This window comes from Armigeres subalbatus, chromosome 3, assembly GCF_024139115.2.
Source record: "Armigeres subalbatus isolate Guangzhou_Male chromosome 3, GZ_Asu_2, whole genome shotgun sequence".
Taxonomy (NCBI): Eukaryota; Metazoa; Arthropoda; class Insecta; order Diptera; family Culicidae; genus Armigeres; species Armigeres subalbatus.
The window spans coordinates 61,541,089-61,558,597 of NC_085141.1; the positions used below are offsets into that span (position 1 = coordinate 61,541,089).

The window sequence follows — 17,509 nt, forward strand, 5'->3', positions numbered from 1 at the left end:
TTTTTCTTCCAGTTAAAATCCTTCTACAATTGATTTAGTTTTAACGGATCCAAGTCCGCTGTGTGGCCAATTGGTAACTCATGCTGACTTTGACTCTGACGTTTGAAATTTCACAAGCAGCCATTAACAATCCAATCAGCTCTACTTTTAATTATCATAGAGCTAATTGGGATTTATATAGGGTCGGTAAAAATTAGGGGCCCTCCTTAGCCGTACGGTAAGACGCGCGGCTACAAAGCAAGACCATGCTGAGGGTGGCTGGGTTCGATTCCCGGTGCCGGTCTAGGCATTTTTCGGATTGGAAATTGTCTCGACTTCCCTGGTCATAAAAGTATCATCGTGTTAGCCTCATGATAAACGAATGCTAAAATGGTAACCTGGCTTATGAAACGTACACACGGTCAAGCAGTTTGACCAACATTGACTCCACCTCTCGTTTATTCAGACATCCATCCAGTTTTACCAACAGCGGCACGAACATTCAATTTATTCGACCAACAATATCACACACGAACGACCGAAGCGCCAACTTGAGCACCAACCATCAAAAAATATATGGGGGTTTGTGCAATTTCACTACAAATGCTCAAACATGTTCGGCGAACCTTGACTCCACCCCCGACAACTTAAACCAAAATCAAACCGTTTTAATTTTTTCCAACCGAGCCGTCAACTGTCAAATGGTTGTTCGAACAACTTCACACACGTTCAAACAAAGCAGCAACCGAAGCGTTTTTTTGGGGGCGGAGTCAATGTTCGTCAAACTGCTTGACTGGTGTGTACGTAGCATTAGAAACCTTGCAGTTAATAACTGCACGGAGCAAAAACAACCTAGTTTGAAACAACCAATACGTTGGTTGAATTTCAAACTAAAATTTTTGTTGTTTTTAAGTCCGAGTTGTTTGATTTAAAGTTCAAAGAATAGGTTGTCACAAACATCTTTTTTTATTTGTTTCTACCCCAAAACGTATGCTTACTACAACATTGTTTATGTTTGTTGCAAACTAAAATTTTAGTTGGTTTCTACCATAATTGAGGTTGTTGATGATTGTGTTATGTTTGATATTTTAAACTCTAATATTAGGTTGTTTCAACTAATTTATCATGTTGACCCAACCAGAGATTTTGTTTGGTTTGAAAGTAACCTAAACATGGGTTTGAGATAAACTAAAAGTTTAGTTTGCTTCGTTTTACCGGGATGACGAAGCACAATAAACCATCAACCAAGTTATAACGCGTTATTTGTGAATTTGCGGTTTTTAGTGTTCCGCAGTTCTGAAATTTAAATGAAGGCTGGGCGATACCTAGAACTATTCTAGATGTGAGTAAGACTTAATTCTGTGAACCACAATAGATGAATTTACTTTCAATTTTATATTTATTCCAGGCATTCCATACATTTTCAGGTCGATCATGATCCATCACAACGACGAGCAGGCGGCATTGAAGAACTCGGTTCCTCGTAATGAACGTCCTCTTTTTATTTTGCATGCGTAATTATATATTTAATGGCGACATTATTAGGAATATAAATAAAATAATTATCATAAATATAGAATTTCATTTTTTGTTTTAATGAATAATAAAAAACTGAAAAACCAGCATAGTAATTACAACCAAAACATTGATAGATTCAAACATGAATGCGTTGTTGTTTCAAGGCAGATTTTGGTTGTTTCAAACTAAACTATTTGGTTGAATCAAACAAAATTTTGCTTTGTTTTCGTAGCTGTCAAAATAAAACAACCATAATCATGGTTATTTCAAACAAATATTTGTTAAACCTAACTAAATAAGCTGAGAAATAGCAACCTACAATTTTAGTTTGTTTCAACCAACGTTCACAGTTGATTCAAAGTGAATCATTGTTTGGGCCGAATTCAACCTAAACTTTTGGTTGAAGCAACCTGAAATTTGTTTGTGTTTACCAAATATTTTTCTCCGTGTGTGGAAGTGCTTAATGAACACTAAGCTGCGAGGCGGCTCTGTCCCAGTGTGGGGATGTAATGCCAATAAGAGAGAGATAGGGTCGGTGTACCAATTGTCGCCATACATAAGAACAACTATTTTTTTGACGTAAACTACGTCTAAGGGGAAGACTCGGATACAGGGTGACAAATGAAAATTTCCAAATTCGAGACCGTCACGAAATCATGTAAGATTTCAAACGTTAATAGCTCCGTTATCTTTCAATGGATTTTCGAGATTTTATTATCAATCGAATCGGAAACTCTCCAGCAATTGGAATTATTGATTATCAACGTAAAAACATTGAAAATTCCAATTCTTTACCAACCCAGTAAAATTTCAGATTTTCATTACGTGCCGTTGGTTCTTGCGCTCTACTTTTGTGCGGTGATTCGCACAAAAAGTACAACAATAGAACCAAAGCAATGACCGCGGTCGGAGCAAAAATGTAGTGTTTATGAAAACAGTGCTACAGATGCTGGACATGTTGATGTAAGCAAGAGGTGATCATTAAAATTGATTATCAACTATAAACAAGGTTATCTTACTATTTAGGCTCCCCTTTAAAATAACACTTTAATAGTCAAACAACAGTCGGAGAAAGGAAAGGCATCATCACCACTGCGAAATAATAAATTTGGGGTTTTTAAATGAACATTTTAAATTGTCATATCCAACCATTTTCATATATTGAGTTACGCTAATTTTATTCGAAACACAAATGAATTGTTGTGCGATCGAACATGATTTGCGAAAAACACATTACACGCGGCAAAACGTTTACCAAAACGTACCTCGCTACCTCCCGACCCCATATATCCAACATCCCAATGGTTACTCGTGGAAGTGCAGATGAATCGTCTGCCTCTATTAATACGAGTATCACGTCAACATGTGTAAGGACATAAACGGGAACCTTCTTACGAACGAGCGTGAGGTGATCCAAAGGTGGCGGCAGCACTACGAAGAACACCTGAATGGCGATGTGGCAGACGAAGATGGCGGTATGGTGATGGACCTGGGAGAACGCGCGCAGGACATAATTCTACCGGCTCCGGATCTCCAGGAAATCCAGGAGGAGATTGGCCGGCTGAAGAACAACAAAGCCCCTGGGGTTGACCAACTACCAGGAGAGCTATTTAAACACGGTGGTGACGCACTGGCTAGAGCGCTGCACTGGGTCATTACCAAGATTTGGGAGGAGGAAGTTTTGCCGCAGGAGTGGATGGAAGGTGTCGTGTGTCCCATCTACAAAAAGGGCGATAAGCTGGATTGTAGCAACTACCGCGCAATCACATTGCTGAACGCCGCCTACAAGGTACTCTCCCAAATTTTATGCCGTCGACTAGCACCAATTGCAAGGGAGTTCGTGGGGCAGTACCAGGAGGGTTTTATGGGCGAACGCTCCACCACAGACCAGGTGTTCGCCATTCGCCATATACTGCAGAAAAGCCGCGAATACAACGTGCCCACACATCATCTATTCATCGACTTCAAAGCCGCATATGATACAATCGATCGGGACCAGCTATGGCAGCTAATGCACGAACACGGTTTTCCGGATAAACTGACACGGTTGATCAAAGCGACGATGGATCGGGTGATGTGCGTAGTTCGAGTTTCAGGGGCATTCTCGAGTCCCTTCGAAACGCGCAGAGGGTTACGGCAAGGTGATGGTCTTTCGTGTTTGCTATTCAACATCGCTTTGGAAGGGGTAATACGAAGAGCAGGGATTAACACGAGTGGTACAATTTTCAATAAGTCCGTCCAGCTATTTGGTTTCGCCGACGACATAGATATTATGGCACGTAACTTTGAGAAGATGGAGGAAGCCTACATCAGACTGAAGAGGGAAGCTAAGCGGATCGGACTAGTCATCAACACGTCGAAGACGAAGTATATGATAGGAAGAGGTTCAAGAGAAGACAATGTGAGCCACCCACCGCGAGTTTGCATCGGTGGTGACGAAATCGAGGTGGTAGAAGAATTTGTGTACTTGGGCTCACTGGTGACTGCCGAAAATGACACCAGCAGAGAAATTCGGAGACGCATAGTGGCTGGAAATCGTACGTACTTTGGACTCCGCAAGACGCTCCGATCGAATAGAGTTCGCCGCCGTACCAAACTGACAATCTACAAAACGCTCATTAGACCGGTAGTCCTCTACGGACATGAGACCTGGACGATGCTCGTGGAGGACCAACGCGCAATCGGAGTTTTCGAAAGAAAAGTGTTGCGTACCATCTATGGTGGGTTGCAGATGGCGGACGGTACGTGGAGGAGGCGAATGAACCACGAATTGCATCAGCTGTTGGGAGAACCATCCATCGTTCACACCGCGAAAATAGGACGACTGCGATGGGCCGGGCACGTAGCCAGAATGTCGGACAGTAACCCGGTGAAAATGGTTCTCGACAACGATCCGACGGGCACAAGAAGGCGAGGTGCGCAGCGGGCAAGGTGGATCGATCAGGTGGAAGATGACTTGCGGACCCTCCGTAGACTGCGTGGTTGGCGACGTGTAGCCATGGACCGAGCCGAATGGAGAAGACTCTTATATACCGCACAGGCCACTTCGGCCTTAGTCTGAATAAATAATAATAATAATCACGTCAACATATTCCTACCCATTCATTAATTGGCCCGCATTCGGACACGGCCGGCGCCGGTATTACTTAAATTTGGGTCACCCGTTTGTACACATTGAAGGTTATATTATTCTTAAATATCATCTGTTGGTTCTCTTTGTAATTACATCTGGCCTGGCAGAAACAGAGTAACAACCGTGGCGTCAATCATGCTCATAAGAGTGGTTCAAATTTTGACTTTTTCGCTCCCCTATGCTTAAACGATGGTATCAGTTGTCTTTATAGAACTTCCCTAATTTTTAGCAGATTTTGTTGTAATTTGACTTAGCACGCACGATTTGAAGTTTGAGAATTACTATGAAAACAGTAACGTTTTTGGAAGACCGTTTTGCAATGTTGCTCATTAATATATAAAAATATATTAGTACGTTGGCAACATAGGAAATTTAGCGAGTGAATAAATCGTTTTTGTTGCGAAACAATTTGCTGCTTGCAAGAAAAATTATTAAGGAAATACTAAATCGTTGGAAATTCAATTGAGCACGTAAAAGAATAACATATCAATAATGAGCATTTTTGTTTTCTTTATAACTTTGCTTACGAAAGTTCGATCGGTTCGCAACAATAACCGTCTCACATATTAAGAAATATTCTTCGAAGTCTTCGGGTTGATTATATTTAGGGTTAGATCCTCCAGTGCCGGACACATAAGCCATTTGAAAAAAAAACTCTAACTATCCGGATTATGTTTCCTTTTATACCTTATACATAAAATATGGCCATTGATGATTCATACAAGCTATATTTGATCATTTGAACATGTTTTATGACGGTGAATTTTGGAGAAGAATTCACGATTCAGAAAAATGTCTCCTAGTACCGGACACTATTGCATCAAATGTTCAAATACTGTTCAAATGTGATTAAGTTCCTGTTACACGAGTAAAGACATCATTTAGAATAATCATATTTTTCACGTGCTTCAAGCTGTAAATATTAAAAATTGTTAGTGAGCTTATTTGACTCTTCAGCTATTTTTTTTACATCCTAATCCAAATTCTCACCTTTTTGAATGTCCTCTTCAATTTTTGTTTCTGCTAATTTCTGTGGCTTTCTCAGCAAGAAGAAACAATTATATTGAAGTAAGTGTAACAAAACAGGTGTAAAAAATGGCTATGAAAAATCTCAATGTCCGAACACCACAATTACAGGCACATCTAACATATCATCATCATTATTTAAAATATGGCTAATATGGACCATCTTCACATAATCAGATTGCATTAGATTGATTTTAACATTGTTGGTTCAAACCTTCTAAAATAACGCGAAACATCAAAATTTTAAACATTTTTATTCAATTTCATATTTTGTACAAAGCTTACCACATGAAGATCTGATATCCTATGCCGTTAAAATCCTTTTACTTAATAAGCTGAAGGAGGGAGCTCTTTTTAAGAAGTGTCCGCTATTGGGAGGTGTCCTGCGCTGGGGGATCTCCCCCTAAATATTTAATGAGCCGCCTCACGAAACGATCTTTCACATACGGGACGATTTCCTTAAAAACTTCAAACTGTTCGTACTCAGTTAAATTACAACCAATTCAGTTGAAAATTTAGGAGGTTCATCAAAACAGCAAATGTTATCGTTCAAGCATAGGGGAGCAAAAAAGTCATTATTATCTTATGATCTGCTTTACGTAGTTTACGTCGGGTGGTCGTATCTTGTATATAACCCTTCTGATTTTTTTAAATAAGTAGAAGGCATGTGGGTGGACTTTATATATCAAGCAAAAGATTTTACTTCCTGCTCCTTAGAACAGCTGTGAAAACCACAATAAAATTTGTTATTATCCTCAAAATTGATAAATCCATAATAGAAACGCATGCACCAGTTGTGGTACTATTCTTAATTTTGGTTCCTTATTTGGCAAATCCCATTGTTTTTTATGGGACTGGCCAAATTGGGACCACTATTGCGACAACTGGCAAAGGACGTTAAAAATTAAGCAAAATCAATTTTTACAATTATGCTTTGTTTGTTTTTGAGGAAATCAAATATGTTATCGTGTCATATGAATATGCTTTCTCGATATGAACTTGGTTTGCGGTGATTTGATTGGTCATTTGGCATATAAAGCACTAGTGCGACAACTGGTGCTATAGCCACAACTGGTACACCTAGCCTAAATCGTATATCGATAGGAATTTTAATGTTGATTTCCCTCTCGATACCAAAAGTGATATTGATAATGCTCTCGTATCTTTGGCAAATTTAATTGTCGAAGCCAGAGGCATTACAATTCCTAAATGAGAAATCAAATTCAACTCCATTATTATTGAAAACGACCTTCAGCTACTGATCCGACTTAAAAATGTGAGGCGAAGGCAATGCCAAAGATCTCGCGTTGAAAGATATTTGGCGAGATTTGCAAAATGAAATTAAGAAATGTTTCGCTCCTCCGAGAAATATCAACTTTGAGAATATATCGAAGTTGGATCCCAGTTCGAAACCCTTTTGGAAATTTACGAAAATTCTTTAAAAAAAACTCAAAAGCCAATTCCAGCGCTTAAAAAGGGAAATAAAATTTTATTAACAAATGGCGAAAAGGCTCAAAAACTTGCTCAGCAGTTCGAGAGTGCCCATAATTTTAGTCTAGGTCTCACTAGTCCAATTGAGGATCAGGTTACACGGAGCTTCGAAGACATTCTCAATCAAGATAATGTTTTTGACCCTTCGTTGGGAACTAATTTGGATGAAGTGAGATCTATTACTAGAAAATTTAAAAATATGAAAGCCCCGGGTGATGATGGTATTTTCTACATACTTATCAAAAAACTTCCTGAGAGCTCTTTATCCTTTTTGGTTAATTTATTTAACAAATGTTTTCAATTGGCATACTTTCCAGATAAATGGAAAAACGCCAAAGTTGTTCAAATTTTGAAGCCGGACAAAAATCCAGCTGAGGCTTCTAGTTATCGCCCAATCAGTTTGCTTTCTTCAATAAGCAAACTGTTTGAAAAGATTATTTTAAATAGAATGATGGTTCATATTATTGACAATTCTATTTTTGCTGATGAGCAATTTGGTTTTCGCCATGGTTTTGGTTTTGGTTTTCAACCACTCATCAGTTATTAAGAGTTACGAACTTAATTCGGCTCAACAAATCTGAAGGATATTCGACTGGAGTTGCTCTTCTTGATATAGAGAAAGCATTTGACAGTGTTTGGCATGAAGGTTTGATTGTAAAATTGATGAATTTTAATTTTCCTCTGTACATCATTAAACTGATCCAAAATTATTTATCAGTTCGCTCACTGCAGGTAAACTATCAGAATTCTAAATCTGATAGATTACCTGTAAGAGCTGGTGCTCCCCAAGGCAGCATACTGGGGCCCATGTTGTATAACATTTTTACTTCTGACTTACCTGATTTACCACCAGGGTGTCAAAAATCTTTGTTTGCAGATGACACAGGTCTCTCAGCCAAAGGGCGAAGCCTTCGTGTCATTTGGAGTAGATTGCAAAAAAGTTTGGATATTTTCTCCACTTACTTGCAAAAATGGAAAATTTCCCCGAATGCTTCCAAAACTTAGCTTATAATTTTCCCACATAAGCCGAGAGCTTCTTATTTGAAACCTTCTAGCAGACATATTGTCACTATGAATGGGGCTCCAAATAATTGGTCTAGCGAAGCTAAATATTTAGGACTTCTGCTAGATCAAAAATTAACTTTTAAAAATCACATTGAAGGCCTTCAAGCCAAATGTAACAAATATATTAAGTGTCTATATCCACTAGACTGGCCCAGATTACTATGGGGAGAAAAAAATGTTGTCGAATTCCACGGGGCACCCCCCAGAATTGTGTCTTTGGGTGAGAAAATCAATCTCTGAAAATTTCAGCCCAATCGCTTGTTGCATAAGCTGGCGCATTTGATTTGAAGTTTGTATGGGGATTTCAGCCAAAATGTATAGGAAAATACACCTCCGTCACTCATTCGATCTGGAAATTGGTTCTGATTGCTCGATTGACCTCAGAATTGCAAAAACGGCAGTTGGTATGCTACAGAACAATTCCACAGAACATTGCATGATGATTAAATGAACTTTTATATAATTTTCGGCTGAATTATAAGGAACTGATTTGTGTATTTTTGGGTTTTTTGATCGAATCGCATCAGCCAAAACCTATATAAAAGTTTATTTAATCATCATACAATGTTCTGTGAAATTGTTCTGTAGCATACCAACTGCCGTTTTTGCAATTCTGAGGTCAATCGAGCAATCAGAACCAATTTCCAGATCGAATGAGTGGCGGGGGTGTATTTTCCTATACATTTTGGCTGAAATCCCCATACAAACTTCAAATCAAATGCGCCAGCTTATGCAACAAGCGATTGAGCTGAAATTTTCAGAAATTGATTTTCTCACCCAAAGACACAATCCTGGGGGGTGCCCCGTGGAATTAGACAACTTTTTGTTTCCTGGGCCAGTCTAATATCCACTTATAAACAGAAAATCAAAACTTTGTCTTAAGAACAAACTTTTGATTTACAAACAAATTTTTAGACCTGCCATGTTGTATGCTGTGCCAATATGGACTAGTTGCTGCAATACCAGAAAGAAGGCACTTTAGAGGATTCAAAATAAAATTTTGAAAATGATTCTGATGTTGCCTCCGTGGTATAGTATACCAATGAACTTCATAGAATTTCTAATATTGAGACATTGTAACAAATGTCCAACAAAATAATTTCCAATTTTAGACAAAAATCGTTGCAATCTTCTATTGCTTCTATTGATGATAGTGTTAAGAAAACACGGAACACCTAGTCTATGAGATGAATGCATGTATTATATAATTAGCAAATAAAATCAATTAAAAAAAAGACTTTGTCTTAAGAACAAATTTTTGATTTACATACAAATTTTTAGACAAGCAATGTTGTATGCTATGCCTACAACATTGATACATTGCTGGTCTAAAAAATTGTATGTAAATCAAAAATTTGTTCTTAAGACAAAGTCTTTATTTTTTTAATTAATTTTATTTGCTAATTATATAGTACATGCATTCATCTCTTAGACTAGGTGTTCCGTGTTTTCTTAACACTATCATCCTTATTTGCTATGTCATATTTTTAGTTATTATTAATACATTTCAATTGCCTCTGGCAGTTAGAATTTATCCTCTGGTTGAATTGAACCATGTAGGAATTACAATGTTTTCAACTTAAACTAAACTTAACCTACTTTATACTAAGGGTACAAGGAGTTAATCGCTGCATATGGACTAGTTGCTGCAATATCAAAAAGAAGGCATTTCAAAGGATTCAAAATAAAATTTTGAAAATGATTCTGTTGCCTCCGTGGTATAGTACCAATGAACTTCCTAGAATTTCTAATATTGAGACATTGCAACAAATGTCCAACAGAATAATTTCCAATTTTAGTCAAAAAAAATTAGATCAGAATGAGTATCGTAGTTCTTCATCTTAAATTGACGTCACAATTGTGTGTAAACCACTGTTTTTAGATGTTTGAAATTTTGTCCAGAGCATCAGGGCATCAAATTGAACCGAATAAAAGGAAGGCCCATCAAAAAATTTAAAAAAGATTTTCATTTATATCGATAATTTAGACTTATAAATAAATGAATTCGTAACGGGAGCATTCTACAAAAACCACAATAACCACATGAGGAAATGTGGGTTCGAAATCGGATACAATAATCAAGGCGGCTCGTTTCGAAAAAAAAAACATATCCATTTATTTGACAGTGTAATGCTTTTCCCGCGGCATAAAACCATACAAAATTAGGATAACCAGTATTAGAGGGATAGATTATTATTATGCACAATTATTTTCATGCATGCACATTGCCCCTGTTGAAAATAGCTAAAAACGAAGCGACATATCTGCCTACACTGTCTCGAAAACGCAGCTGAAAGTTGAACGCATGTTGAGTTGCCAACAGCCGCATGCTGGTCGCCTAACAGTGATTATGTGGGATAGTAATTGATTGGCGTAGCTCACGAACGCAACTATACTAACAGTAGCACTCACCACCACCTACGCCTACGCGAGGAGTTACCCGCGCCATTTGATATCCGGCCCCCAACCGATGAATGTTAGTCGATATCACCAGCAACATAGCAGTAGGTAGGTACCCGCGAACAACAGCCAGACTGTCTGTCGTCTCGGCAGAGCTCCGCAACTAGAGCAGATTGCGAACGGAGCACAGACTACGGAGAGCACGCCGCCGCGGCCACATATCAGTTGGTTCGCAGCTTTTATCGTATACGGACGTGTAGATATCTCCGCCGTCGATGTGAAAGGAGTGGTTTATTAGATATTATAGTAAGTGCTGCGATACTTGGGATAGTTTATTTCCGGTGGCTGTGTGATAACATTGTGCGAGTCAGTTGTGGGAATTTGGGCTGATTTCCGCCAATTTGTTAATTAGAGATACCGTGTACATAAGGAGTTCGGGTTACCCGTAATTTGACTATCAACGTCCTTCGAGTAGGGTCTCGTGTGGGGAGCATACATCGTTTGACGAACGGGGTTAAGTGTTTTCAAAACAGAGCGCTAATTGTGAGCACTATTGTGTGCCGTGCGGCGGAACTGCAAGGAGAAGAGCGTTGTGTGAAAATAAACGGGCTAAAATTAAGTTTATCGATTCCGCCACCGAAGTGAACGGAGAATTTTCTGCCAATGCATTGTTGAGAGATCCTGGAAGAAAATCTAGAACGGATGGAATTCAGCCAACACCGACGAAGTGATTGTGCTGGGATTTGATAAAAAAAATCCGACCAGCCAGACGAGGAAATAGAGTGAGTGCAGATGTAGCGTCGAGGAAAAATCGTTCTCGTGAAAAATTGTATTAACACAATCGGTTTATGTTGGTTTGAGTGCGGAAAACGTGTGGGGCTTGTTTTATTTACCGTGAAAGTGTGCGGCTTCTGTGTGAGTTTGCTGACGCGGAGCAAGGATCCAGTACTCGGTGTGTACAATAACGGTGCTGCGGAAGGTCCTGTCTGCTCGAGAAGGTGTGTCTGTGAGGACTAGAGCCTAGACTCGTCGGTTCACCTGGATCATCATCACACAGCACAAGTGAAGGCCTTTCCCGTCTGCAGAATATTCGTAAACGGTACATTGAGCTTTTGTTCTTTAATTATTTCTAATGAATAAATACGGATTTTTGTTTTCGGTACTTCCACATGAGCAAATTTCTATTCAAAATTGAAAGCTTGCTGCGTGAACTTAATCGTGCTCGAAATTAATTATCTATTTTAAATTGATTAGCTGCAGTTTTATAAAACGATAAATGTTCCGTCGATGTTATTTGCGCTGATTTCTTGTTCAATTTATACTTTCTTATTACATATTTATTAACTAGCTTGGCCAACAAATGCGATCGATTGTTTGTTTGATTTACGGTCTGAAGCGACTCTTGGCCGACGATGGGTCGGATGGACCTACTGCCAAATAATCAATTTGTGAATGATGTTATTCAATAAATGATGGATATGTTTTCCATCGTAGTTCTCTTCATTTCCTCTCTCAATTTGGTCACAGCAGCTGATAGCTCACAATGGGACCTCAGGTGGCCTAATCGGCAAGACATAACATTATTTAGCCTGATGTGGCAGGTTCGATTCTAGGGCGCGGTAGAATATAACTGTGCTTGCCACATATTTATTCGAAAGTTCTCAATATTTATTGTGTGGAAGTGCACCCAGGGGTTGAGAGTCGACTACAAGCTGTAAGCCACAAGTCATAAGCAATAAACCTTTTTAAGGCCATAGAAGAAGAAGCTGATAGTGGTCAAAAGCAAGCATATTTTGTGGGAAAGTGAACCTTAATCTTTCTATGGAGAACCAGCGTCACCATACATTGGGTACCACTCCGAAGAAGGAATCAAACCAGCCGTAAAAAGGCGTTCGGCCCATTTATGGATTCTGGGCGGCGATGTTGGCGGCACTCTTCTATGAGCTCTACTTTTGTACTATACAACGCTTTCATCCTGCACCTAAATGGTAGGAGGAAATTTACGATATCCGCCTCGGATGGGTTTCCGCATCCAAATGAGATCCGTCCGGTTGATGTGTTTCCACCCTGAGCTTTTCATATCTAGGCAATATGGTTTGATATGTCTTGCCGGCTATTGTGCATTATTGACAAAAGATGAACTGATTGTGATACGTTTTACTAAGAGGTTGGTGGTTTAAAATTTCTCGAAACTCGTTTTTGTGGAAAAAAACAAGCTAAAGTGAAACACAAAGGAGCAGGTAGGGGAAATCAGTTTCAAATGTCGAGCCAAAACGAGTTCTTTGGATTATCTCGGTTAATCAACTGAATTTAGTTGACGTCCGAAACTGGTTCCAAACTACCAAATTAAGATTTAAATTGAAGTGTCGTTCATTTAATTTGAGCTTTCATAAAACTTTTTTTTACTAAGATAAAAACATGTTTTCAACATTACTTAGATATAAAGGGAAGAATACCTTAGTGGGATTGTGCTTAGTGGGACTACAACTTAGTGGGACACGAGTCCGCGATTGAACGTATTATGCATAGGATGTGGAGCATATGCGAAGTCCGAGTATTCTTGTTCTATTTTGAGCAATCAGTAAGTAAATTAATTTATTTTAAGACCGCACAAAACAGATCTAAAAACCCGAATCCTGGCCCGGTATGAAGCACGTTCAATCACGAACTAAGTTGTTTGTACCAACTACACTTTTAAAAACCTTCTTGATGCAAGCTAAAACTCGCCTTTTAAGAATGCCTGACTGTTTGGAATGCCCTAAACAATTTTATAATGAGTACTTAAGTAGTGAAAGATAAAAAGTGAGGAATAGATAATAAGAGGTGAAAAACTAAACAGCGAAAAATATGAAGTGAGTAGCAAGTAAAGAATGGGAAGTTTCATATGAGAAATAAAAAATCGGCATTGAGCAAATAGAAGCAAAAACAAGATTTGTAAGAAGTAAGATATGGGAAATAAGATACGAGAAGCGAAGAGTAAGAGATGGGGAAAAGCAGTCAGTAACAAAATCGAAGTAAGGGGTGAAAATTGACGTACTAGAAGTGGTAAGTCAGAAATAGGCAATGCAGAATGAACAAAAAAGCGAGGAGAGGTAAGTTGTGAGTGATAAGTTTGTATAAAGTGGCATGTAAGAAGTGGGGATACTGCATTGATGAGGCTGTTTAGGGGTCAACTGTAAATAAAAGTGATGAACTTATCCGACTGCATTATTTAATTGATATTTATTTATGACAAGGAGCAACTTTCCTGAATTTTGTTGGTCTTGTAATACTGCAATGGGGTTCACCTTTGTTGAAAAAATAGCTATTCTTGCTAAATATCGATTGAAAAAGCTTTTATTTGATTTAAATTAACAAGGTGCTGCACTCATTTCAGTCACAGCGATGGCTTTTCCGACATACCCCAAGTCTCTTCGGCATACGCAATATTTTACTCATTCTCTCAACATCTTATTCTCATTCTCTCTCTCGGGACGGTAGGAAATGCGATGTAAACAAAAATATGCACTTTCCACGACAACGTGATGCCAGATGGTATTATTCATAATAATTTTTATTTGTTTGAGAAGATACTCGCCACTCATCAAAATTCCTTCCAAACACTTAGAAAAAATATTTATTTCACTTTTTGAAATCGAGACAATTATAAATCATATGACAGCGTCAACGTATCAGATAGTATTCCTATTAACGATGAAAGATTATTCCCATCTTGAAAAAGGTTCCTGGTCTTTTGGCAGCACTGTGCGGCTAGAAGCTCTTGGGCCGAGGTGATTTTTTGTTTGGTTTGAGGATACATTTTAAAATGTATTCTAATATGTTTAAATAAGTTCTAGTGAAATGAACAAATAGGAAGAATTGAAGTGTGTGTGTGTTTAGAATTATTGTGTGGTGATTAATAGCTTCAAGCAATGGTTGTATCGAGCACTGTGACGATTTTCAGGTAGCTTTGCTTTGCCGGAAATTTAAGCAGAATTGGAGAGAGTACCTTGTATGTGGTACTAAGGAGTGTTATACCTCGATAGTTATCACAATCGAGTCTGTGCCTAGAGATGCCGTAAAATCCCGATTAATCGATTAGTTACTAATCGATTACTCTTGATTCTTGTCGATTATTGAATCGATTAATCATTGTATAGTAATCGATTCAAAATTAATCGATTATCACAACGATGAATCGATTAATCGAAATAATCAATTAATTTTCGACATCCTTATGATGTCGTAGAATTCTGATTAATCGATTAGTAACTAATCGATTACTCACGATTCATCTCGATTATTGAATCGATTAATCGTTGGGTAATATTCGATTCAAAATTAATCGATTATCACAACGATGAATCGATTAATCGAAGTAATCGATTAATTTGCGACATCTCTATCTGTGCCTAATCTTGTAGATAGGACGGACATATGAGGTCATCAAGCCAACTTGTGGGCATTTCTTCTCCCTCACTGATCATTTCAATCACTTGGTGGATTTTTTCGTGCAGCTGATCACACCCAACTTTTAGTAGCTTGGCGGGGATTCAGCAGCTTTATCGTTCTGTAGTTCTCGGACAGTGTTCCTTCCACCTAACAGCCACCCCTGCTCGGTCGGTCAATAGATTTCCGGAGCTGTCAATGATCATGACTTGCGTTGTAGAACTTTCGCGCGTCATTTCTGGCCAAGCTTCCCTCAGTCTCTCGACTGGTGGACTTTTTCTCAGCTGCTCTTAGTTCTTTATATCGTTCTGTTTTAGCGTGTAGCCGCTACGAGCATGTGGCTCCTAGCCAGGTTTTCTTATCTATCACGCTTTCGCACTCCACATCATACCAACCTTTTCGCTGATTCCCTTGTGTGGTACCAAGCACCTTTGTGGCTGTTGTATTGACTGCCTCGTGGACTTGCGTTCATGCCTAGAACTGGTAATGCTGAACAGTAGATCAATTCAAATTTTGACTTTTTTGCTTCCCGATGCTTAAACGATTGCATTTGCCATTTTAATAATCCTCCAATTTTTTTAATCTAATTTGATTGTGCACACGTCATTTGAAGTTAATATGAAAATTACTACGCAAATCGACACTTATGTGAAAACCCGTTCCGAGAGGAGGCCCATGAACTATTTGAATGTAATCAATGCGACTACATAAAATATTTCATAAGATGAAAGCCAGTTGCTGTTGCGAAGTGATTTGACATTCAGAAGTTATAATGAAAACAAGAATGCTCATTGTTGATGTTATTTTTTTATGCCTTAAATTGAATTTCCCACGATTCAGTATTTTCCTAATAACTTGTCTTGCCAGCATCAAATCGTTTCGCTTTATTTCCCTATTTAATAAATGCTATTCAATAAATGCTAATAATATTTTGAGATTTAGTATAAAAAGAGCAAATGGCATTGTTTAAGCATACCCAACAAACAAGGAAATTTATGAAGGACTTATTTCGTTAAAAATAGGATTCTTCAGCTCAAAAACTAGCCTATACAGCCTAAATTATTTGTTGGGTAGGGCAGCAAAAAAGTCAAAATTTAAATCACTCTACTTAACAGTCTTGCGCGAATCTGACATACCACCACTGTCCATGATTTCATAGTTGACGTATCAACCATTCGATATTTCAGCGAATTTGACTTATTACACGCTTATTAGAATGATTCAACCGCTACAACATTGATACGATCGTTGTTCCAAACTTTATTTATAAGTGCTTGCAGGTTGGAACGATTTAAATTTGCGATGTTTATCCCAAAATTATTCGAAATACAAACGAAAGTGCAATGGTTGTTACGTCAACTATGAAATCATGGGCCGACCAGATTGTGTTCAGAGTCAATGTTGGAGCCTCTGGAGATCCTCACAGCAATGCCATTTGAGGAATGCCGACCGCCCACCAAAAAATGATCGATTTTAATCGTTCATGAGTTTTGAGTTTTTCCCAACACTGAACTGTCGCCTTACCATAGTTACAGGGTAGGGTGGCTCAAAAAGCACTTTTTCAAAATTTTTGATGGGCCGCTCTCTTATTCGGTTCTATTTGATGCCCTGATGCTCTGGACAAAATTTCAGCCAATTCGGTCAACGTTTGGGCGGTGCTAAACTCGTTGGAAGTTTATATGGAAAAGTGTATGCAGAAACATCCAAAAACAGTGATTTGCAGTTAGATGGCACAATTTACGATCAAGAACAATGATACTCATTCAGTTCTTGTAGAATTAAATACAAAATGTTATGCTGAAAACCGCGAGAAGATCGTACTAGATTTGCCGGGAAACCATGTTTCAGCATAATTTGCAATAGCTCATTTGGTTTCATTGAATCACACAATGCTTTGAAATAAACAACCAGATGATGTGATGCGAGTTTTAATCCCGGAGGATCCTATTCCTGGACTGAAAGTCTCTCAAATAAAAACAAAAAAAACCCTTCGTTTATCGGTCTTCACAAAAACCGGCCTAAATCGTAATAGGGAAACGGTTTGCCACTTCATCTCATTAGGCTGACCAGATCATTTCGGTGAAAAAACGGGACATGTTAAAAAACCTTGTGATAAAATTGAAAAGCAATTAAAATTTTAAAATTTATGAACTTTTTTGCATTTTCCGTATAAGAAGATAGAAATATTGCAGAGTGTATCATTCACCACTATAACATTCTATTGCGGTTGTGGAAAAATAATAAACTACAAATATTTCACTTTTCAAAACAAAAATTACAAATCTCTCAATATTTAAAAAAATGTAGAATTTCTTGTTCCCATGTGTTCAAAACTAAAGTGAGACTCATGCAATTTCGTCTCAAAAAGTAAAAAAATCTGGCCAATTTATAGTCTGGTTTACATGTCGGACATGGGAGCAAAAATTGCAGACAAGTTTCTGATGTGTAGCCTTAAAGTATGCGAGGATC

The 17,509-nt window shown here is 38.3% G+C and overlaps 1 protein-coding gene across 1 annotated transcript in view; it reads left to right on the plus strand.

Moving 5' to 3' along the window:
- The first annotated feature begins 10,713 nt into the window (after positions 1-10,713).
- The window catches only part of LOC134225687 (galactosylgalactosylxylosylprotein 3-beta-glucuronosyltransferase P), a 179,530-nt gene continuing 172,734 nt past the window's right edge, over positions 10,714-17,509 (plus strand). Inside the window, exon 1 of the mRNA XM_062705960.1 lies at positions 10,714-11,711. The gene's annotated coding sequence lies outside the window, so the exon portion shown is untranslated. The remainder of the gene's footprint in view (positions 11,712-17,509) is intronic.